The sequence below is a fragment of the Lepisma saccharinum genome, chromosome 26, assembly GCF_977018435.1.
Source record: "Lepisma saccharinum chromosome 26, izLepSacc3.1, whole genome shotgun sequence".
Classification (NCBI taxonomy): domain Eukaryota; kingdom Metazoa; phylum Arthropoda; class Insecta; order Zygentoma; family Lepismatidae; genus Lepisma; species Lepisma saccharinum.
The window spans coordinates 42,038,968-42,065,481 of NC_139254.1; the positions used below are offsets into that span (position 1 = coordinate 42,038,968).

Sequence of the window (26,514 nt, forward strand, 5' to 3'; positions counted from 1 at the left end):
TGAGGAGTATAATTTTATGTTCGTCCTGTGGAAAGATTCTTATCAGTGATCATACAACATGTAGATCATGTCTGTAATGTTTGCCATTCACATAATTAACATAAATAACTGCTTGCAGTAACATTTGCTTTTTCCCTAACAACCTAGAATTCACATCAGGGCTTTGCGGCTGAAAAACATTGCACAAAAGTATGTTACCACTATAACGTATCTACTTTGGATTAACTTGCCTCCAAATGTTGACTGTTTCAAACAAAACCTATCACAACAAAAATAATCATAACACGGCCTCTTTACATGATGTTGAAGGTAAATTACAACATATAACTGACCAAGGCAAAAGAACGTTGTGTTTACATCTTCAAACAGCGTACATATTGATAATTTATATTTTAAGGACTCCGGTTGACCTCCCTCTCTTCTAGAGTTTAAATGTAGCTCGTTTGGATGAAACTTTCACTGCTAATGCGCGAAAAACAAAGTGAGGTAACACAATGCACGGTATTGAGAAAACGCCCCAGTCCGAGTTACACGCAAGCGACAAGCAGTGCGTCCAGCTTATCGTGTCTTCGGTTCGAAAAGTTTCATTGATTATCGAGAGTTCGCTTTGAAACAACATGTGTCGATCCTCGTTTGTCGCTTGTCGATCGTCCCTTCGCTGTGAAAAATCCCTGAGAGAGAGAGCATTTGTGAATATATTAAACTCTAATAAAGGATAGTAGGAATAAGTATTATAAACAAAATGCAATAATGAAATTTTCAATCAGAAGTTACGTATTATGTTGTGCTATGAAAAAAAAGAGGTCCTTACTACTGAAAGAACCTTGCCATGCACCCTCTAGAAGAAAAGTAACCCCGATTTCCGTTTTACTTAGCTTTACCCCATATTAAGTTTTCGCCCTCAGAAAAACAACAATTTGGCTCCTGTGGAACAATAAAAACTTCAAATGTTTTCATGTACATTTAGAATCTGACGTGTTAAATACACAACTCGATGAGGGAACGCATTATATATATGCCACTCTGAAACCTACATATTTTTATCAACATAAAACTAGATTCCAATATTAATATTTCTTGTATTCATAACTTAGATATGGTACATAACTTTTACAAACTGTTTACTATATTCGATAGTCATTTGTTTCATTTTGAACACGTACGTTGATAAATTCACATTACAAACTCATCATAACTCAACATAACACATGACGTACGTTCATAAATTCACATTACAAACTCATCATAACTCAACATAACACAACATTGTAACTATTGTGCTTGTCACAATATAATCCCCTCTCTTAGGAAACATTTTCTGCATGAGACAATTATTCAATATACTTTAAATTGTCGAACAAGAAGAAAATTTACAATAAAAGGGGCATATTACAAACTGCTTTCTACAAACACTAACTCAATACAAATATTTGCGTTCAAGCATGCCATTCATACATAATTCAGGCAATTTTCTTTGTCATATTCTCTTTATACACAGAAGCAAAATTTATGACTTTCATAAATATACACAAATATTTAATTGAGAACACAGAAAATAAACACATTATACACAATAATCATTTGGGTTATACATTTTTTGTTTTCAATAACTCTGTTCTCTTTTCTTCTGTACAATTAAAAAGTTTAAGATTTGTTAAGTTCTGCTTTTGTCCCTTTGCTGGCGTCGACAATGATATTAAATGTGCTTGGTTATTCTTAACTTCCTTGACTTGATAAGGACCAACATACAAGCTGAAACATTTGTGAATGCTATCACTAATAGCTTTGCTTTTAAGATGGTTTCTAACAAGAACCAGGTCACCAGATTTTATCGGATGCTTAGGTTCATTAAAATCCCTTTTATTCTTTTGGTTTTTCTGTTTTATACAGTGCGATCGAAAAGTCCCCACACTCACTTTTTAAGAATTTATTGTGTAGAAAGTAATACACATGGGAACGAAAGGAATACATATATAACTGCTTTAGTCCTTGTACTACACAGAAAAATAAATGTAAACCAAAAGTGAGGTATACTGTAATGGCAACGGTCGGTAAAACACAAACAAGATGACATATAACTGTAAGCGCATGATGAAAAAGTTTCCAAAACACAAACATAATGCAACACAAACAGAACATAATCACATAAACACACAATGGAGGTTATGCTGCACTCTCTATGGACATTGCAAAGTAGTGTTTGGTTTCCAGTTCATAGGAAGTGTTGAAAATGGCCACCATGTTCCTGTAAACACATGTCTACACGCTTACACATGTTCCGCGACACCTTCCTCAATGTTTCCGCTGGAATTGCAGCAATAGTGTCAGAAATTGCTTGTTGGAGTTCATCCAATGTGCGAGGGTTGTGTGTATAAACTCTTTCTTTCAGGAACCCCCAAAGAAAGAAATCAGGGGACATGAGATCGGGGGAACGAGGGGGCCACAAATTTTTGAAGATGATGCGGTTCCCGAAAAACTTGCGCAACATAGCCATTGTGTCGTTTGCAGTATGGCACGTTGCCCCATCTTGTTGGAACCAACATTCACGCTCATCCTCTTCCAACATAGCCACGAATTGTTGCACCAAATCCCTGTACACATCGCTATCCACTGTGTTCTCAAAGAACAGGGGTCCAACAATCCTTCGTCGCGAAATGGCGCACCAGACACCGATCTTTGCAGAATGTAGCGGTACTTCATGCAGGGCATGTGGGTTTACAGTTGCCCACATTCGGCTGTTTTGTGAGTTGATGTATCCACTGAGATGAAACCATGCTTCGTCGGTAAAAAAAGTTTTATCGAGAATATCCACATTGTTGCATGTGAAAGCACAGAACCACCGGCAGTACTTGATACGCTTATCTTTATCTAACGCTTTCAGCTCCTGGACGACTTTCACACGATATGGGTGAAACTTGGCTACTTTCAGTGCCTTCTGTGTGGATCCATATGATACTCCAACTTCTTGTGACAAACGTCGTATAGATTTTCTTGGAGATTGCACCATTCGCTGACTCACGTTCTCTAGGAATTCGTGTGTGACGACCTTGGGTCTTCCACTTCGTTGTCGATCATGCACTGAGCCTGTTTCACGAAATCGGCGAACAAGATCATACACTGCACTTTTTCCTGGCACCGGATCATCAGGGAATAGACGTCTCCATTTCTCCACACAACCTCTGTATGTCTTACACTCAAAATATGCTTCTAACAAAGCGATTCGCTGCGCTTGCTTAAAAGGCATTGTCGACGGACTGCACAATAATGACTCACACCACTGACTGTAATAGCAGTGCAGCTCTCGCGGGACGTTATCACATTCTTCAAGGTCATACCAGTGACTACTAACAATGTTGCCAACTCATGTTGCCTACTGACCTCGTAGCATATTTTCAAAGTATGAGTGCGGGGACTTTTCGATCGCACTGTATTTGCTTCAGCTATTACACTTTGTCTTCCAGGGTAAATGTTTCAAGTCATCTGGCCAACTTATTTTGTCTATTATTTCATCGTGATAATCAACATGCATAAAAAGTTCAGATGGTGTGAAACCGGTTGTTTCCGATTTTGAATTATTCAATAGATGAACGATAATATTCACATAATTAAACCAAAGTTTATGGTTATACTTGCAAAACATTCTCAATATTCTCACCAGCTCTTTATTGTAACGTTCGACAGGATTGGCAAAAGGTGCATATGGTGAAGTTAACACATGTTTAATACTCACAGAATCCAAATAACTTTTAAATTCAGTTGACTTAAATTGCGAACCATTGTCGGTGAGAATTACCTTACACTTTGGGTAATGATTAAAGTAAATTCCAAATTTGTTAATTATTTCCTTTGAGGTTGCACGTCAAAGACAATAAACCATCACAAATTTACTCATTACATCTACAATTACTAATATATGTTGGAAACTTTTAGACAAAGGTAATGGACCAATTAAGTCGGCTGAAAGTAAGTAGTGAGGTTTGGTTGAATACACATGTAATTCTTCCTTTGAAATTTTAAAGGTGCATTGCTTATCCCTTGCACATGAAAGACAGTTTCTTAAATAGTCCTTAATACATTTACGCATTTTAGGCCAATAATAAAACCTTTTACAAAAATCATAAATTTTAAAATAACCAAAATGTCCCTTTAAATCATGCTGTTTATACAAAACATCTCCAACTAAAGCACTAGGAACTATTATCTTCCAATTATCATCTACATAAGGTTTGAAAAATAGTATGCCATCATGAACGGAATACTTCCTTTTAATTATCAAATTTACTTCTTGAGACTCCAATTTTCTTCTTAATGACGAACAAAGCGGATCTTTCTCTTGTGCACTTCGCCAGAAATTGGGTTCTATATCAGAGATTACATGATTTATGTACATTTCTTTAATCGTAGTCACTGGTGATTTACTAATAGGAAAACGACTTAACGTATCAGCAACTGGATTTTGAGAACCAGATACATGTTCGATTGTAAAGTTGTATGATTGTATCTTAAGTACCCATCGGTTCAACCTAGGGTTCAATGTCCTTACTGATTCAAGCCAGCACAACGATTTGTGGTCACTGTAGATTGTAAAATGTCTTTCAGTAATATACACTGTAAACTTTTCCACGGCATAAAGAATAGTAAGGCATTCTATTTCATGTGTACTGTACGTGGTTTCAACTCCTTTCAAAGTTCGACTGACATACTGAATGACATTTACATTTCCATCTTCATCAGGTTGCCAAAGTACTGCTCCTACGCCGATCTTAGAACCATCAACATTAATACAGAATTCCTTATTAAAATCAGGTTGTCCTAATGATGAAGATGATAAGATTAATTTCTTTAGGTTATTAAAGGACTGCTGAATGATCTTCCGTCCAGCACCAGTTTGAGTTTCCTTTCAGTAATTGATACAAAGGAGCTGCAGCAGTTGCAAAATTTCGCACAAATTTTCTCCTCCAGTTAGCCAAAACCAGAAAACGACGAACATCCTTCTTACATTTTGGAACTGGAAATTCGGAGATTGCCTTATTGCTCTCTGGATCTACTTTTATTTCGGTGCCAGATATTATATGTCCTAGAAATTTAATTTCAGTCCTAATGAACCTGCACTTAGACAATTTTACAGACATATTTACCTTATGAAGTGTCTCTAGCACGTATTTCAATTACTCATAATGAGAAGACAAATCAGGTGAAAATATAAGAAGATCATCTATGTAACAGATTAGGAACGAACTTGTAGATGGATTAAAAATCTGATTCATTCTTTCCACAAAAACAGATACAGCTGACGTTATGCCAAACGGCAAGAATTTAAAAACGTACTGTCGGCCTCTGTATGAAAATGCTGTATACTTGTAAGACCACTCTCTAAGTGGTATTTGGAAATAACCCGATGATAAATCCAAGGTTGGAAACACTGTAGCTCCTTGGAATCTCTGAAGTAGTTCATAAAGCGGTTCCACACGAACTAGAGGAGATATCACATGTTTATTTAAACGACGAAAACAACAACTGGCCGCCACTGTCCACCAGCTTTTGGTACTATATGTAGCGGATTTAAATAAGGTGAAGCCGATTCTTGAATGACTCCCCAAGACTTCCATTTAGTGAGTTCCTTCTCCTTTAGTGGTAACCCAGGTGGCTCAGTCGGTAACGCGTCTGACTACCATGCTAAAGGTCCCAGGTTCGATCCCCGGCCGGTTCAAATCCGGGAACTTTTCTAACGATGGAAGCGGCCCCGGTCAGGTGCGTGATGCTGATCACGTCACCCCCACTCACGACCGGATCAAGAAAGTGTGGGGCGTTACCCCCACACCCCCTATACGCCTTCATGGCGTGGTGCTATGCACAGGGGAGCACTTTACCTTTTTTTTACCTTCTCCAAATCATCTCTTCGAGCTATAGGTATAGGATATATGGGAGCCACAATTGTTTCTGTTGTATTTAATTTAATCTAGTAAGGCTCTACTTTAGCTTGCCTTGGTTTATCAGAAAACAATGTTCTGAAACGTAACAATAACTTAAAAACTAAATCATACATTTCATCAGTAGCAATCAACAAACTATTATCAGCTAAAGAAGCTTTAAGATCGCTTTCTGATGCTAAGTAGTTTTCATCCTCTTCTTCCTCAGAATTCTTAGCAAATGTTACAAAGTTACTTTGAAGAGAACATTAAGGGAATGTGTCAGTCGTTTCTAAAACATAATTAGATTGAACTCCCTTATCACTTGATAATGTGATATGTTGCTTGTTGAAATCAATTATTGCTCCGAAGCGCCAAAAAAATTGCAATCCTAATATTACTTCGGCATGTAACTGCTTAATAACATATAACTCTATATGAAAGTGCTCTGAAGCTATTATTAAACTAATATTCTTAGAACCAATAACTCTAAATCTTTTGTCACCAGCAAAAGAAAATAATTTAACATTATCCACTGAATCTAATCTAGCAGTAGGAATAAACAGTTTTCAATTTTAACCAAGTTGCATAATCCATTAAATTTGCTTGACTCCCACAATCAATAATACAGTTAATGGTTAAATCAAAAATTTGACCTGGCAACACAATAACTCTTCTGTTTGAAACAAGAACACCGTCATCGTGCTTTACCCATTCTGGTTCAGCTTCATACCAATCAAAGTACAAAGTTTATAGTAAGAACTTCCTTTTCCGAATGGTTGGGAACAATAAATGTGTTGCACTGAAAATTGAGATTATCTTCAATTGATGTTGGAGTATAGTGATGAATATGCTCCTTGTAATTAACTGAACAGAGGAACCGGAGCTCATTACTCTGCCTTACATGTTTAAGGATGAGTGTTCACTTGTATTAGCAGTCGTTCCTGTTAAATTGCACACTCCACTACTCGAAGGTACTTGACTTTGGGTCACGTTACTGCTAGTCCCGGGTTGTGGTAACAAATTGGAACTATTACCATACCATAAAGACTTATTCGCTGGATATATACTTGGCTGAGTTACTGTAGTACTGCAAGAAGTAAATGGTGTAGTCCAGGGAGAGAATATCCACGGTTGAGTCGGATTTTGCACCATGGAATTTAAATTATTTGCATTCCACTGAGGTGAAAGTATAGATGAATTCACCTGTATACTCTGCGAAGGCCTTAACCAAGGTTCAGCTAAAGAAGGTTGAGATTGTTGTTTAGATTGTTCACTGTTGTTTCGTACTGTGTTCCAATTACATCTACCCCGTTGGTTCCTTACTGGACGTTTTGTTATAACCACTTTGTGTATTTGGTTGAACACTATTCGGAGATGAAAAGCCTTCATGGATTTGATTGCTGAACGTTGCTCGAAATTTTACTTGCACCACCAATTGTTGTAGGTTCGGTATTTTGGGAAGATGTAAATTTTTTGTCTTACGAAAATCTTGCGTTTTGACATAAACTTTGTAACGGTATATTTTGTGCTTTTAAACTGATTCTCAGCAACATACTCAATATACATTACCATACATTTTTGAATCCTTGTCCCGAGGTTCAAAACTTGCAGTACCTGAAGTTCTGTGGATGCTAGTTTAGGCAATGGACACGTACCTCTTCAAATTACAAACTTAACGCCCATTTCCTTTTAGATATACACTCTGTAAAAAAAAAATGGCATCACTGTATTCTTATTACGGATGTTGACAATTTTGAGTTTCGCATGCATGCATCTTTCCTGCACAACTTGAAATCAATTGATTGAAGCATTGGTCTGGTATCACTGCATAGTGTGGTGGTATTCTTTTGTTGATTTAGTGCTTGGAGTGTCCGCTAGAGGGTGTTGCAATCAGTTACTGCTGCAAGGCTTTGTAATCAATTGTCAGAAATCTGTAAAACGATTGTTAGTAGTGCAACTTGTGACGTGTTTTATGTTGCAACTACATGTTCATTATTGACAGTTCGGATACGTTATCATATTTGTGAAGTGTTCTGGTGGTGTGTAGTGTATTTGAGCGTGTTTTCTCAAAATAAATTGGCAGAAAGTGTGACATTTCACCACGTAAGCAAGGAATGGTTCTTGCTTTGCATATGGATGGTCATTCTCAGAGAGAAATTGGTCGACAACTTCAACTGCATCAATCCACAGTTAGCAGCTGCCTGCAAAAGTAACAAGAACATGGAAAATCATCACTGAGAAATCACTGTGGCAGAAAGAAAAATACATCACCTTGACTGGATCGTATGATAAAGGACGTGGCACTGAAGAACAGAGGAATGAGTTCACGCCAAATTACACATAATCTTCAAAATGAGGTGGGAGTTAATCTTACTCATGCTACTGTAGTATCCCGACTAAAGAAACAGGGTGTTTCTAAACACGTCCCACGTAAAAAACCAGACTAACTGACGCACATGCAAAAGCTAGACGAGAGTTTTTCACACGTTATGGCGCATGGAATGATACAGATTGGGAACATGTGATATTTTCTGATGAAAAACGATTTAAATTGCTGGGAAATGACAGCTCAGTTAAACTGTGGATGCGGAAGGGAGAAGAACTTGCAAAATCTTGTATTTTAGAAACTCAAAAGTTTTGTGGCAGTGTTATGATTTGGGCATGTTTCTCTGCAAAAGGGATTGGCAGGATGCATATTTGCACATGGACCGTTAAGGCTCATCAATATCTGGAAATCCTGAATCGGAAAGTTCTACAAACTGCAGGAGATCATTTTTCTGGACAGAATTTGGACTACTTTATTTTTCAAGACGATAATGAAACCTGTCACCGTGCTCAGGTGGTGAATAACTGGTTTCATGATATGAATATTGAAAGACTTTGGTGGCCGCCCAACTCTCCAGACATGAATCCTATAGAAAACCTGTGGGCTATTACGTGCAAAAAACTTGGTAATCAGACGTACAGGTTAAAAGAGGAACTTGTGACAGCAAATGTACATGTTTGGAATGAAATTGAGGTCGAATATTGTCAAAATCTCATTCATAGCATTCCTCGAACGTTGGAAGCACTTAGAAAGGCCAGGGGTGGCCACACTAAGTACTAGTCAATGTATTTACTTACTATCATTTCAAATTGACATATCATGATGCATTTAAAACCTTTGTTCAATCTTTTTACTTGTAAAAATTGTCTTTGTGCAAAAACGTTCCACAAGCTATATTTGCAATAATTTTGTTATTAGTTCTGTCAAGTACATTATGTAAGTAACTATGACTTAAATAATAAAAATATATTGTACAGATATAGTGTTTTATATATTTGTTAGGAAAACAAATCAACAAGTCGAATTAAATTAATAAAACAACTGATAATTCACGAGCGAAATGCTGACGACCAAAAATAATGAAGTGATGCTATTTTTATTTTACAGAGTGTATATAGGTTTATTCATATTATATTCACAGAAGTTAATTCTTGGCTATTATTCACAACATTACATTCCGGTGTACCCTGTCCCCCCTTCCCGAAGAGAGTGTGTAGACTCGCGTAGCCACTGGCTCCACGAGTAAAAAAAAAATATAACCCTCAGTACCAAAAAAGGTGGCTGAAGGTATGTCTGTTGTGTACCCGGTTTCCCACATTAAATAAACTATTGGAATAATGTGAAAAGAGCAAGTGTGTGTACTAAAAGAAAGAGAGAAAGTTAAAGTATCCGTCTATTCATATTATCAAGAAAAGTCTTCGTTTCGCCCCATAGAGAAGAGACACCTCTTTACCTCGCCGTATCGCAGCAAAACATCTGAGGCCGACTGCTGCCTTCCCTTCCTTTTATAGGCCCCGCTAATGACCTAAACCGTTACTGGAAACTTACCGCTCCCCAACGGCCAAGAACTCAAACGTACAGGACATAGACATAGGCATACACAATTTATAACATAAAAAAGGATCCAGTAATGATTGCATCATTACATAGTCCCCCCTTCCTGAAGAGAGAAAAATCAAAGTTCTGTAACCTAGAAAAATAATAATAATATACACAAAGCACTTGTCCGCAGTTTCTGTTCACTACTAACACACTTTCATTAGATCACACGACACTGACAGTCAATGTTCACCCTAATTTTGTCCACAAGTGTACTTCGAGATCCGCGATCTTCCCTCAGCACTGGAGCTGGTTACCCCACGTCGATTCTTACCCACTCAGCATCTCTTCCATCCTTCCTCCTGCACCAATGAGAGGCAGTCTCCTGGAAATCCATCCAAGTCACCAAGGCTGCTGGTTCGACTCCCGGCAACGCCACCGAACTGCGGCTTCTCGATGAAATTACACGGTAAAAGAATACGAACTAACTTTGCGTTACTTTTCTCGATGAAATTGACTACGGAACGACACTTTTGTATGAGTACTGTATGAGGTAGAGAAAATAAGTGAAGGATAGAATAAAGAAAAGATAGATAAATCCCTATGTACAATATTTACAAAAAATCTCCCTTTGAAATTAGACTAGAATCTGTTTCTCAGCTTGTAACGCATCCGGGATATATCTTCGTCTTGCTCCTGCTGCCGAAGTTATGTGCGCTCTCTTTGCTGGATTGGGTTCGGCTACTTTCCTTCCAAAATCAGGTGGCGAGGAATAAGGCTTTAACTGGTCACTGTTGGCTCTCAATATTCTTCCGTCCTCGCTGCGTTTCATTTTGAAAGTATTTGCCGAAGTTTGCTCCATAATTGCGTGTGATCCAGAGGACTTCCCCGAGAATTTACTGGTTACTCTGCGGGCCTTACCAGAGATAGGATGTTCCTTAAGCCAAGCTTTATCCCCCACCTCAAACGTGCATTTGCGGCGTTTCTTATCACAAGCTTTCTTCTTGGCGTCTTCCATCCTGAATTTCGTTTCCTCCTTACTTGACATGAAATCTTGCTTATTCCTGTCATCTTTTAATACGCAGCATGGCTGGCACGACTTCCAATACTGGATAACGTCTTTAGTTAGGCCTATCCAAAGTGTATTGTTCCCTAACCTTCGCTAACGTTTTCAATCTCCCAGGATGACAAGCGAATGCATTATCATGCAACGACACGAGAATTTGCGAAGGTAGAGAAGTAGGTGCCCATATTTTCCCTTTTCCCTTCTCTTTGTACTTTTCCGTAGGCAAATTTCTCCTCGTTGTCGAAATACGAAGATTTGGCCTGGGTCTTCACCTTTTCCTTGTACTTCTTCGTTCCTTCCACCTCCTCATTCCTTGTAACCCTCGCTACGTCAGCAAGAAACTTGTCTCTCATTTGCTCGGAAATGAGGGAGGCTGTGTCCAGAAGCCTACGTGGCTCCTCAGAATTGTATTCTTCATTTCCCTCAGTGGCAGAGAATGGCAACAATGAAGAATCTTCCATATCTTTACTTCCAGAGAGACGAAGCATGGGCAGTTTTGTGCTCCGAAGCAAATTTTCCCTCTGTTTCTTCCTCCTTTGCTTCGCACTTTCTGCAGTACACAAAGCGCTGAAATCTGCAACTGATTTCTGCACAGTGTCAGTCGAACATTCGACACGGTCAATCATGTCCTCAGTTTCGGGGTGTGGTTTGCAATTTCCCATCGTCGCGGTTGCTTCAGTAACAGTTTCATTTTCTTTCCATCGTCGCAGTCATCGTCGCGGTTAGCCCAGCTTCAGCTTCCACAGTCGACGTTCTCCCCTGCTGCGAGAACGGAAGCCTCTTTCCCACTTCCCTCTTCTCCGCAGAAAAAAAATGAATGACGTTACTGTTCACAAAACTGTAGCCTCCCTGCTTCAAATGTAGCGATATGCCGGCCTTCCTTATGAACCCACGACCTGCGATAAATCCCGTGAAACAATTGCGCAGAACTACGAATTTATGCTTAAATTTCATCCCATTCAAATGCACAGTAAGATACATTTCCCCACATGATTGCACAGAGCCTACTGCCAAAGAAATATTAATACGTTTATTGTTAATCTTATTTCCTTGTTTTTCCAGTTCTCTTGCGATCTCAACAGACACGGTGCTCACACAAGCACCAGAATCCAAATATAGCGAGAAGTCCTTTCCCTGAACCTTACAGGTGACTAACGGTTTTTTGTCACCAGAAGTGAAATTTCTGCAGTTGCGTATTTCCCTATTCCTTCCCCTGTTTTGCTTTCCTTCTACGTGTGCAAGAACCGGAGTTATCTGTTCTGGTCTAACGGTATCTTTAGAAACGGTACAGGTGGGGCCTTTCTGCGGACCATCATACACCTTTCTCCTCGCCTGTTCTTCTGCTCTCGACGGGGTTCCAATATTCCCGGAAAGGCTCAAGCGGTTGAAAAGACCCGGGTTTATGGCACTCATTGATACTTCTGTTCCCACGCGCCCGAAAGGGTTTGTTGTTCCCGCAGCTACTAATTGCCTTGCGACACTCCCTGAAGTTGACGCTAGTGGTAAACTGCTATCTTTTAGTTCAGGACAATAATACAGAGCTTCTGAATACAATCTCTTTTGAATGTCCATAGAATGGGTTTCCAAATCTTTGATTGTTGCGAATGTTCTGTTGTACAAGTGTGTTCTGAATTTAGGATGGGAAAATTTCAAAACATGCTGGATGACCTCTTCTTCTGTCCCCCGTTTCTCCCTCATTGCAAAAAGCTTCCTGGTGTGTCGAATAAATGCAAGAAGAGACTGGTCTGGTGACTGGTAATTGTTCTGAATGATCCTTGCTATTTCCGAATCATAATCGACACTAAAGTATTCCTCAAGAAAAGCCTTCTCGAATTCCCTAAAAGTGCCGAAAGGTCTCGAAAATCTGAACCAATCTGCAGCGATTTCCTTCAACGAAAGCGGCAAGATTCTATCTAAGAGAAAAGTATCCCCAATTTCCATGATTTCCTGATACTTGCGTAATTCATACAAATAAACGTGTGGACTTACATCGCCGACGTTTCCCTTAAAGATCGGAATGTTAATGTTGCTTTTTTCCAAGATTTTGCTCATTTTTTCCTCGCCGGTCCTTATCGAAGTTCCTTGTGTAACATTTAGAGAAAGTCTCTCAAGTTCCCCCACAGTATCTTCCTCAGGCCTTCATTCCAAGTTCGCATTGCCTAGCAATTTGCTAATGAGCTCCCTGTCTATTTGAATTGCCATTTTGTCTTCTATTATTTTCTTTCCACATCACAATAACTGATGCCTTCAGTACTTTTCACAAAAAAATATCCCTACTCCGAGCCCCCAGTCTGTAACGGTATATTTTGTGCTTTTAAGCTGATTCTCAGCAACATACACAATATACACTACCATACATTTTTGAATCCTTGTCCCGAGGTTCAAAACTTGCAGTACCTGAAGTTCTGTGGATGCTAGTTTAGGCAATAGACACGTACCTCTTCAAATTACAACTTAACGCCCATTTCCTTTTTAGATATATATAGGTTTATTCATATTATATTTACAGAAGTTAATTCTTGGCCGTTATTCACAACATTACATTCCGGTGTACCCTGTCCCTCCTTCCCGAAGAGAGTGTGTAGACTCGCGTAGCCACTGGCTCCACGAGTAAAAAAAAATATAACCCTCAGTACCAAAAAAGGTGGCTGAAGGTATGTGTGTTGTGTGCCCGGTTTCCCACATGAAATAAACTATTGGAATAATGTGAAAAGAGCAAGTGTGTGTACTAAAAGAAAGTGAGAAAGTTAAAGTATGCGCCTATTCATATTATCAAGAAAAGTCTTTCGTTTCGCCCCATAGAGAAGAGACACCTCTTTACCTCGCCGTATCGCAGCAAAACATCTGAGGCCGACTGCTGCCTTCCCTTCCTGTTATAGGCCCCGCTAATGACCTAAACCGTTACTGGAAACTTACCGCTCCCCAACGGCCAAGAACTCAAACGTACAGGACATAGACATAGGCATACACAATTTATAACATAAAAAAGGATCCAGTAATGATTGCATCATTACAAATTTGTCCAACATTGAATGATTGTTTGGATTTGTTGTTCAGAAATTTGGTTTTCTTATTTCTTCTCATAAATTCTTCCTGGTCCTCTGGAACTCTAAAAGATTTGTTTTTTCCCGAATGAACCAAACCAATTCTGTCTACAATAGATATCAGTCTGTCCATACTTGGTATGTCATGACATGACATATATTCTGACACATTTCTCGGTATTTGTCACAACACTAACTTAATCATATCAGATTCAGATGGGTTTTCTTCCAAATTTGAATAGGCAGAATAGAGTTTTAATGCAAAAGTAGCTAAGTTTTCATCAACATTAGGATCATATTTTCTTGTTCGTAGAGCTGCCAATTGTGCTTGTACTACTTGTTCAGAAGCATAATGATGCAAAAACTTTCCTACGAAATCCTTAAAACATGAAAATCTCTTCTTATGAGAATTATACCATATCAATGCCTTGCCGTAAAAACACTTATATATACTATTCAGCCTATATTCCTCCGGAACTCCCATTAGATTGAATGTTGAAACTAACTGATCAATATAGTCTCTAGGACTTTGTTTCTCTAAATTTCCCCCGAACTTTGGGAGTAGGTTCAAGTCACTCACTTTTAATATGCGTTGCATAGTCTCATTACAGCCAGTTATAACAACTGGCTGTAATGTGAATAACTTACATTAAGTTACATTTAACTTCGTTGAATAACCGTCCTTGTGAAGGACGGTTATTCAACGAAGTCATCGAATTCTGAAGACGAGGTGTCATTGGGTCAAACGGTACTGTAGTTACTACTGTGCTATCCTGATTATTCGGACTTATGAAGTGTACATTACTTCTGGCAGTACCAAAACCTCTGCCGCGATTATATGTAGCTTTAATTCGTTCAGAATTTTTGTCTAACACACAACTATTTCTGCAAACTGTTAACGGGCAGGAATTGGTATGAATGCTACAGTTAATAGAATCCGTAGTCATACCATTTGTTGAACAGCCCGGGAAACAAGCATGGACATTGCTAGTGCAATTGTCAGGCGAGTTGTGAACAGAACCTGTGTTAAATTGCCCTTGAAACGAATTATCACAACCGCACAAATTTCGTGTGACATATGAATTAGTGAAAGAAGCACTTGCACACTGTTTAAAATTAACATTATTGATGGCCGGATGACGCTCCCTAACTAATCTGCTTCTCTTCGTTCTCTTGCCCTTGTACGTTTGCTTTACATGCGTAGTATTCGAATCTTCACTCCCAAAATCTGTTACATCTGTATCGGAGAAAGTTGCGTTTGTTGTTTTGCCTTTAAAAGAAACAAATGTCTTCTTTCTCTCAACATGGTTTCTAGTTAAAGCTGTTATTGGAGTAGTTTGTGCAGTTTGAGAATTTACATCGACTTGATTGGCTTCAGACACGTCAGATATTTTATCAACGGTTGGTGCTTTATCATTCTCAGGAGCTAACACTTTTGTACTACTAATGTACCCTATTTTAGTTTTAATATCACCAATCTCATCTTCTAAGCGAGAAATAGATACTTTGTTGTTCATTTAGTGTAATTTTAACAGCACTTATATTGCAGACCTGTTCTCCCGCTTGTGTCGTTAGTTCGACGAGTTGTTCCTGATGAGAAGACGTCTTTGCAATAAGTGATTCTATATTAAACTGCACACCACTTAATTCCTCTTTAACATCATTTTTAAGAGCATTAGTATTTATTTTTCAAGCATCAGCCACCTGTTTTATTTCTTCTCGGATTTCAGCGCGAAAAGTATCAAGAGACTGATTGAAACTTTCTGAAAGAGTCGCTGTTATTAACTCCTGACTTTCAGAAAACTTTTTCATTTGATCAGTGAGTTGCTGTTTCATCTGATCTTGGCTGTCTGTAAGCTGCTGTTTCATCTGCGCTTGGCTGTCTGTAAGCTGCTGTTTCATCTGCGCTTGGCTGTCTGTAAGCTGCTGTTTCATCTGCGCTTGGCTGTCTGTAAGCTGCTGTTTCATCTGCGCTTGGCTGTCTGTAAGCTGCTGTTTCATCTGCCCTTGGATGTCTGTAAGCTGTTTCATCTGCGCTTGACTTTCTGTAAACTGCAACTGAACGTCATCCATTTTATGAATTATTGTCTCCAATAATGCATTGAAATTAGTATCTTTATTGTGTTCAGTCCTATGATGGCCAAACATCGGATCGCATACTTTGCACAAGTACTGATCAAATGTATCAGAATTACTGGAATGTAACGCTGCTAACTGTAGACATTTATGGTGATATAACTTTCCACATTTGCGACAAGTTATACACTTAGCATTCTTATCTGGATCCTTACAACAACCCAAATTTTCAACATTGATTTCCGCATTGTCAGAAATCAAGCTTTTATCAATCGTTTGTCCTTTTCGTGTTGATCTTTTCCCTTCATCTGTCATTATTTAACTATATTATTAAGAAAAACGTATAGCTAAACACTTACTAATTCGAATCCTGGAAACTGGGTCGCCAAATATTTGAAACCTACATATTTTTATCAACATAAAACTATAGATTCCAATATTAATATTTCTTGTATTCATAACTTAGATATGGTACATAATTTTTACAAACTGTTTACTATATTCGATAGTCATTTGTTTCATTTTGAGCACGTACGTTGATAAATTCACACTACAAACTCATCATAACTCAACATAACACATCACGTACGTTCATAAAATCACATTACAAACTCATCATAACTCAACTTAACACAACATTGTAACTATTGTATTTGTCACAACTCTCAACCGCAGAACTAGGATATTATAAGGTGAAAGTATCCGTTCTCCTACCCAACGTTAAATCAAACAAGAATACGACCTAACCTAACGCGACGTAAGGAAACGACAATCATATCCTGTTGGAATTTCCACTGCAAGCACTTGTTCATTCTCATTTGAAGAAACAGGTTTCAGAACTACAGTGGTGTAGTACAACAGTTCGCCCTATCAAAAGTTTTCGAGAAGCTTCTAGAATGGCAACGAAGGACAGGACGGTGAGGGATAATCTTGCACCATGACAATGCGTTCCGTCCACACACCCAACTTCATAATTCAGTTCCTGAGTCCACTGAGGTTAAACGTTTGACGCATCTACCTTACAGACCTAACCTAGCAGCATGTGATAATTTCCTGTTCTCTGCAGTTAAAAATCGCATACATGAAGAAAGGTTGTGGCCGCGGTGGCTCAGTTGTCGACCTCCGTGGCGAAGTGGTTAGCAGAGCGCGCTACAACGCCAGGGGTTCCGGGTTCGAGTCCCGGGTAAGGCATGGGTATTTGTGATTGTCTGTCCTGAAAAAGTCCTGAAATAGAAATGTGAATGAAATGATATGAGTGAATGTGATGGGGAAAGCTTCCGCTTAGGGGGCTTTCCTTTAAAAAAAAAAAAAAAAAAAAAAAAAGTCGGTAACGCGTCTGACTACCATGCTTAAGGTCCCGGGTTCGATCCCCGGCCGGTTCAAATCCGGGAACTTTTCTAACGGTGGAAGCGGCCCCGGCGCCTACCCAGCGTCGAATAACATGGGTACCTGGGGGAAACCCTGGGGGGTAAAGGCGGTCAGGGGCGTGATGCTGATCACATCACCCCCACTCACGACCGGATCAAGAAAGTGTGGGGCGTTACCCCCACACCCCCTATACGCCTTCATGGCGTGGTGCTAAGCACAGGGGAACACTTTACCTTTTTTTATGAAGAAAGGTTATTCAACCTTGAACAAGCTGTTTACTACTATGAATGTGAACTTAAAGCACTCGACGACAACGAAAACGAGTGGGAAAATATATGTTTTCGAAAATGTTTTACAAGAATTCAAAAGTGCATAGTATGTCGTCGTGGCGAGTACTTTTAGAAAATATGGTAATGAAATTATTATTATTATTATTTTGTTATTGTGTGGGATGCTCGTGTTTTTCAAAGACATTGAGTCCCACCTACCCAAAACAATTGTTCCCGTCACGTACCTTCCAATACTCTGGAAATAGAATTTGAGAGACTCACCTTGTGATGTTGAAGTACGTAACACCATAAGAGCTCAAATCAAGCTAAGGGGAAAGCCAGACAAACTATTCCAACATACACATTTCCATACAAACACACGTTGTGAGTGAGACTTGCAATCACCTGGGAAAGAATCACATCAAATAATAGGTAGTGCGGAAACTGTTCCAGTGAATGTCGTGTCCTCTGTTGAGAAATGGGTATTCACGGCATTTCAAGGCCTTCACATCGTTCAACGTTCGCACGATTCCTAATGAGCTAGCTGCGCCATTTACGATAGTAGAAGTTAAGACGTAATTAAACAGGAAAAGAACATGAAGTGGATGCTCCAACAAATACTTGTTCGAAATTTCGTTAAACCATCACCTAACGCGTGAATCAGGAAAAGAGGAAATTCCAAACAAAAATAGATTTTGGAGGAACACACAAGTTTAAGGGGGAATGATTCACCAAAGATTACTTTATTTGACTTTAACAAGGCAGAAAGTTCTAAATAATATTATTATACTATAATATCATCTTCAAATACTGGTCATGGAGAGTTTTACTGACCACAAAATATACGCCTCCCTTGTTTGTTGCAGTAAGTTTGAGATAAATGGAATTTTATGTACTTCGTTCCAGAACTTCTGTTCCATTTTTTACATAATAAAAAAATTGATAAATCAATAAGAGACCTTATCGACCTTGCTATAAAATTAACATATTTTTTGCAGAAAGTAAGAAAGTGAGTTACACTAAATTACTAAACCCAGGATTTATACACATTTCTCTAACCCCCCCCCCCCCTTTACCCGTGATGACGAAGTGGTTTCATTGATTGAATGATTGATTTAGTTTATTTTACTTCGCGTTTTGTGCCTCTTGGCTAATTTTCGAAAATGGGGATCAGTGATGAAATGATGAAATTGATGAATGGACATTCAGAAACAACCAAGTCTGAGCGGGATTCGAACCCAGAACCCTTGGCGTCGCATCGTGATGTGCTAACCACTCGGCCACACGGTCCGGCTGATGACGTAGTGGAAAGGGGTCCCGGGTTAAATAACTCGTGAAGGCACATAGTAGTTCTGAATCCACTTTAATCAGTGGGTGCAACCCTGTTAGTCTTTCTGTGCAGAAAGTGTACTGAAGACTAACGGAAAGTGAAAATGATTACGTAGCATAAAAGTGAGCAAATAATTTTAATGGGGAAATCATATACAATGGTTTTACTGTTTGGAAGCAGGGAACGTTTTCTTCATAAATTTGGCACGCGAAATCCAAAAATGAAGTTCAACCACGAGAACTGCTATATACAGACCCTTCATCTAGTAGCAGCGAAAGCAATGACACGGAGTTCGGAATGGATGAAAGCACTGAAGCAAGGATCCAGTTCCTGCATTCGCTCTCAGACAGTTTTATTTCCTAACATGACTGAACTAAGTGCAAAACACGTTAAACGATTTCACCGAGAGTGGCATGGCGTGCTGGTTCCATGGACGTTGGAATACAAAAGTGATGGCGGATTACTGTTGTACGCTGGTAGTGAGGATTCAACGAGGTACATACAAAAGGAAATCTGGTTTTGGAGCATCCAAGCGAAAGGCAGAAACGGACTTGAGTTACGCATGTTTCACCAATGGTATTTTGAATTTATTGTGAAAAATCACGTTCTTTTTCAAGATACATCCAGCTGCTAGCGCACGCAAATGGCGAATGTAAATATCTATATTTGGAATTTATTTTTACAATTTGTGATAAATCTGACGTGATTGGAGAATATGAATTACATAATCGTAATCAAATTCCTGCACAAATGTTAAATAACCCTCTCATTTGCAAAACAGCTCCGAACAAGTTTCATTTTGTAGATTAGTGTAATGAATAGTCTATAATTCGGAATATTTCGTGTGGATGTCAATACTGCCATAACATTATCCGCAGTAATTTCATAATAGAGGAGGAGAATATTTTACAATTTTATATTAATAATGTTAACTACACATTTTTGAAACAGAGCAATCTATAATATTACATGTGTTACCAAATACCATTCATATGAAACTCGTGATTAATTTTCTTTTGCTTTTATTAAATTTTTGCCCTGAAGAAATAATGTTTAATTCATAAAAAAATCTATTCATTGTTAAGACTTCAAAAGTTAGCTTTTCTTTTTTTAAATATCTATATTTTTCTCAACTCCTTTGTTATATGTCTTTGAAATAATATATCTATTAACATATATATGATATGCTACGCACTGGTATTTTATTGTGGCATATTTTGTTTATTTATGAAGTATACCATGGTTTAGGGCCCCAGATTTAATGTTTTAGGTTTTTGGATTATTCTCAGTTCTCATTGGCTAGATATTTATTTATTTATTTATTTATTTATCGAACTCAACAGGTACATACCTAATTACAGAGCCCATGTGAAGGATACATAGTGAATACAATTACATATATTTCTGTAATATATATATATATATATATATATATATATATAGACACCTACATAAAATACATTAAAATTATTTCCTATATATATATATACACACACACACTTGATCACATATTATTTCATTAGGAAATTATGTGTTTAAGCTTAGGTTATTGTGTTAATAGTGGCTTTACTGAGGTCCCTTAGGTTCATAGAAAAGATGTCAATGGTGTTATTCTTGATTAGCAATTTATTGTAACTGGTGCACATTCTCCACAATGGAGATTTCTTTTTAATTTCCGATCCAGCCTTCTTTATAAGAAAAATTTCGTTCTTGAGTCTAGTTTTCGACGACGGGATTCGAACATTTATCTGGCAGAGTAGATGTTCAGCATCTACCTCGTTATTTAACAACTTCCACAAGAATACTATTTCCTGTAACGTTCTTCTATGGCACAGCTTTGTAAACCGACTTTCATATATTAGGTTGTCGTAGTGTTCAAATGTGGGGTAAACTTTCTGAAATTTGTATTTTAAAAATCTTAGAAATCGTGATTGGACTCTTTCAATTGCTTCACTGTACTTTGCTGTGTCTGTATTCCATATAACAGATGCATATTCGAGTTTTGGTCTTACATACGAATAATACAAAACTTTTAGTGTCTCTATATTCTTGAAATCCCTCCCATGGACTTGGGTCGAAAACGACCCGCGGGCCAAATATGCTAGCAAGAAACTAATAAGCTGATGGTTAATATATTATATTGCTTTCTTAATGATACTTTAGAAAAACCTTCGCCACTGCATTTCTCGTGAGATTCTAGCCTGGTTTGATGTATCACATCAGCCCGTTTCCAATGAAAACGTTTGAGTTGAATTTACTATGTCTCCAACAATATGGCGGACCTCCGCTTGACACACACAATTATTATTCTTTCTGGGCCTAACATGTTTTCATTATGACCAAATGTAATCAGCATAACTCCTTTACATATTAAAGGAGATGTAAGAGAACCTTTCACTAACCCTAATACATTGTTATGGAACCCTTATCAGTCACGTTGCTACAAATATTATTTTATATCTTCTGATCGTATTGCAGTCCCAGTTTGATTTTTCTTATGTTTTAAAATATACGTGTGCCAAATATATTTTTCACGAATTTTGGCGATGACATGTTTTGAGATATTCAAGGTCAAAAGTCAAGGTCAGGTGGCACGGTTTTATTTTTATCCAAAGGTAGTCTAGTTACATATCATTGGAAAGCTTGTTCCATTCCCTGCACAAAAAAACTGGATTTCAGCTTCCTACGTCAAAAAGGAGCAGAGTTACAGCACATTTAGTATAGCTAAACGAGATCAGAAAGGGGAATTTAAGCGAAATTTTACCTTCAAGAATTTTACAATTACATGACAAACGAGGATCAAGATTGTTACAGTTACTAAAGTTCCATGCATACTTTTAACTCCTCAAATTTCATGATAATCGGAGATGGTCAGGTTGGGAGGTGTGTTGATTTCGTATGGAATGACTCCTAAATGAAAGACGTATTTGCAGTTTCTGTGGATCTGGAGAGAGCCAATTGGGAACAATGAATCGATTTTTATATGAATTAAACATTATTTTTTCAGGGCAAAAATTTAATGAAAGCAAAAGAAAATTAATCACGAGTTTCATATGAATGGTATTTGGGAACACATGTAATATTATAGATTGCTCTGTTTCAAAAATGTGTAATTAATATTATTAATATAAAATTGTAAAATATTCTCCTCCTCTGTTATGAAATTACTGCGGATAATGTTATGGCAGTATTGACATCCTCATGAAATATTCCGAATTATAGACTATTCATTACACTAATCTACAAAATGAAACTTGTCCAATTTACTCTATATCATACGCATTGACGGGCTGCGGTGAGGAAATACTGTTGAGAATAGCAGTGGCAAGAGATTTATTTAATAAAAGAAAAAGTGGGTAACTTTGATCAAAGAACTAAGGAAACGACTAATGTTTTATTTCTTTATGTGTGTGTCGAGTTATACCGTTGTATGGTGCAAAAACCTGAACACTGTGAAGAAATGAAGAAGAGCGACTAGAAGCTTTAGAAATGTGACTATGGCGGTGAATGGAGTATGTGAAATAGATAGATGAAATAAGAAATGAAAGCGCGTGGATGGAGTTCGTGTTAGAAGAGCAATGATGGAAATGTTGAAGAAAAGGAAAGACATTGGTGTGGCAACTGACTAGAAAGGAACAGTTAATGAAACACTAACTAAGAGACCTCACGTACTGAGACTCGGGGAAACACTAAAAGCAGGCAACAGAACTTTTGTTCTCTGCTTCTATTGAAATCAAGTGGTGTAACGCCAACTACTGCAAAATGTGCGCAACCAAAGCACGGAATTTCCGGCCACATGTCTGAGGGTTCCTACGGTGGAAATTTTCCATGATTGAGTTGTCAGCTACTCTCTCGTGTAATTTCGCGCCTCTTGGTTTAGCTCCGACAAGAGTCACCCTAGGCTTAGCTGTAGCGTATAACACCCGGTATCCACTTGGTTCACACCAGCTTATCGTATCCCCGTTCCGTATCAATTTATTCGAAAAAACTTTCAGAGCTCCGTTTCAATATGTGAGAAAGATACGCAAGGGACCTGATCGCTCGTTTGGCGGTTTTTACACGTCACATCAAAGGATGGATACGATGCGCCGTGGAGGGTCAGTGTAGACGTTCATGCGCGGGTTCTGTTGCCTCATCCTTCAGTGCGTAGTGAGCTCTGTAAATGACAGTACGTCCCATTGCCAAAGTATTTTCTTAGTTTTCTTTTTAAGGAGTGGGATAAGGAAAATACTATTGCATTTATTATATATGCATCCGACTAAAGTTTTTGTATAATCCGCTGATCTGCTGGAACCGCAAGTTTGCCAATAAACTGCTTCCACTATACAGTAGGCCTACATGTTTGTAATCCACCAACATGGTGACTTGCGTTTTCTTTCTTTTTCGTTAAAACATAATTAATGAAAATATATGCGACTGCTGCCACTTGCTGCGGTGTACTCATCGTCATTTGATAGCAGACTTTGAAAAAAAAAAAAAAGGATAGGACCTCCGTATCAATCATGCTACAGGTTGGATGATGCGGAACGCAGTGATGGTAAGATGGGGTTCGTATCGTATCAAAGATTGATGCGGAAAGGGATACGATACACTGGTTTGCAACAAGCGGATACCGGGAGCAACAGGTGAGGATGTTGTGTGGTGATGCAGTGGTGTTTCCACGGGGGAGGGGGGGTGGCCACCGTCAATTTATTTGTGCTCTATTAAATCAATGTTCTTTTCAGTTTTCAAGAAATTGGATCGCTCGCAATATACATGTAAATTCCACACTTAAAATATAAAGAATTGCATTCGTCGTGTATTTTCTATATTTTTAAAAGATACAGTCTGTGTGCATGATTTCAATTATTAGCTCATGTGAAACTGAAGTTATTGAAATAAAATATTTGATTGATTGATTGATTGATTTAGTTTTTTTTACTTCGCGTTTTGTGCCTCTTGGCTAATTTGGGGATGAGTGATGAAATGATGAAAATGATGAATGGACATTCACAAACAACCATGTGCTAACCACTCGAGCTCCAGGGTCCGGCATAAAATATTTGAAATCTTTTGTTCCGACACTATTGCTTTAGCGTCAACTTCTTCCATCTACTTGCGTGATTTACGTGGATAATGTGTTTAATATTGCTACCAGTACTACTGTCATTATAATTATTAATATTATTATTATTGTTATTGGCGTGTTTATCCTGGTCTCCCGCCCCTTCTCAGACAAAAATTCGTGGTTGCTCCTTTGGTGTGGTGCATTCATCTTTTGCTTCGGTAAGTACGTGATTGAACTACAATTTAACAGGGTGAATAGCATGTTGTTTATATGTGCGTTTGTAAAATGATGTTTTTGTTAATAAGAAGAAATGTAAAAAGGACTAATATTTACTTCGTACTTCGATAAATGCAGGGCCACTTACAGTAGGGCGGGGCAAATAGGGCATTATTTCCTCAATCACTCGATTCAAAGGGATCCCCACAACTCTCAACGTTTTCTTCGTTTCCACAATAGTTAGCTAATGTACGAAAGTAGAAAATCTGCAGTCCCAACAGCTAAGGGGTCTCCCAGTTTTGTATTTTATCTGATGTCCTACGGTTCTGACGTTCTGAACACATCACCTCCACTGTGAGCGATATCGGGAATGTTTGGAGCCTTACCCCAATATCCTCTGTATGCCTGCATAGCAATGTGAAATTCACAGACGATATCTTTTCTTTTCTCTTTTGCTTTTAGTCGGTTATAGCTTAAAACTAAGTGAGAAGGTTGTTTTGTGATAATAATGTACATCTGTTTAATGAAAGTTAGTTTCTTTCCTTAACGTTTCTCTCATTCTCCTGTTTGTTTTGTTTTGTTGTTTAGAACAAAAATAATTAAAGTGCAATGAAGATTAAAGAAAATAGGTTAAAAAATATAGAAAGTTAACGTGGCACGAATATAATTTCCAACAAATATTTGTGAGTTACAATATTGTTTTTAATTGTCTGAACTCATATAGGACCAATTCCAACACTCCCAGTTTATATTTCTATACGGGGAATAATATCTGAACTAAAAGATACGGCAAGTCTTTCTTCACATGGTTCGAATCGGCGAAGTGTGGTATTTTGAAGCTTTTTGAAAGGCTTACCTATGTTCACGACTTCATAGAATTTTTATTGGGACATTCAAAAATACTTAAAAATGTATTTAGCAGAGAATTCCAAATATAGTTTTGGCCATTTTTCATTGGAATGTAATAACAATGGAAATAACAAAAAAATAACAATGGAAGTAACAATAAATAATAATACCATAAACTAAAATATCTAATTTTTCCGCTTGATACTTGGCGTTTGTGCATACATACATATGAGATAAAGTAGATTACATGTTGCTACACAGCACATTTTTAAAACATGACTGGTTTTCTACGATCTGACCATAGATTAGGAAACAAATGATGGAACTCTACGTAAATTTCCCTTTATTCATTTATATTATGAACCCACACCTCTCTGTACACTTTTCTTCTTCTTCACTAGCAAGGAGTGCAGCAGTCAACAACAAGTCTTCGGCTGCCTTCGCGCTCATCCTGAAGACAAGTGAACCGCAATCACTGCTCTCTCTGTTTCGGCGAGGTACATGTGCAAAGTAATCGCGGTAAGGAAAATTGAAGTTTCCACTCCGAGGTTCCGGGTAACGCGGTTGCGGCGTCTCAGTGTGCGACAAGCTTAAGATTAACTCCATCAGCCAATGAATATGCAAAATTAGTTTCTGACGTCGTTGAAATTGTCTCTCACTTCAGTCCCTAAAATTTCCGAGTGGATGATAAACTTACTCTCTTCAAAATATTCGGCAAAACGGGAATTCGCGTTTGTCGAAAATTTTGTTTGAGTTATTGATGTACGAGGCATTCGGCTAAAAGGAATTCGGCGAAATAGGAGTAAAACCAGGGTGTTATCCATAATTTTCCATCTTGAGGGTGTGTAAGTTAGTATTTAAGGAGACTGTAAACGCATAATTGGAGCTGAAGTGAACAGAAATGTGATGTTTGTGAAACGTTTTAGGGGGTGTTGAGTAAATTTCGAAGGATGTTAGGGGCTGTTGGGTGTGAATGCTTAAATTCCTGATTTCATGTTTATTGTGTTTCATGAGTATTCATTTAAATAATGATTAAAATTAATACTGGTTTCCCAGGCAGATGTTATGTACTAATGGGATATAAGTGGGAAAAATACCATAATCTCCGACAAATATCAAGTAAGATACAATTACTTTAATGAAATGGGTAAGATGGTTTTGTTCTTAGATGTCAGATGAAATCAGTTGTTAAATATCAAGAATAGTTGGCTCATAAAATGTTCTGTACTGTGCAGGCTTCCCAGACACATGTAGCCTATGCATCAGAAAGTTACTAGGAAGACCGTCCAGAGATGTAGAGTTATGCAACACACATAAAATAAGGCAGGGAAGCAAATATCTCAGGAAACAAGTATATACATATATATATTTTTGTTTCGGTTTACTCTATTGATGTTTCGAGGAAAAAAACTGTTATGTCTATTATTTTTGGTTCCGTATTCAGCAATTTCTCTATTTTGATTTTGCCTCTT

At 38.0% G+C, this 26,514-nt stretch overlaps 1 protein-coding gene across 2 annotated transcripts in view; it reads right to left on the reverse strand.

The window, feature by feature from the left end:
• The window catches only part of LOC145979550 (retinaldehyde-binding protein 1-like), a 188,957-nt gene that overhangs the window by 150,800 nt on the left and 11,643 nt on the right, over positions 1–26,514 (reverse strand). The window contains exon 1 of one of the 2 annotated variants that reach the window (XM_083112523.1): positions 17,883–17,995. The exons of the other annotated variant lie outside the window; for it this stretch is intronic. The gene's annotated coding sequence lies outside the window, so the exon portion shown is untranslated. Of the gene's footprint in view, positions 1–17,882; positions 17,996–26,514 lie in introns of those variants that run through there. 2 annotated transcript variants of the gene reach the window in all.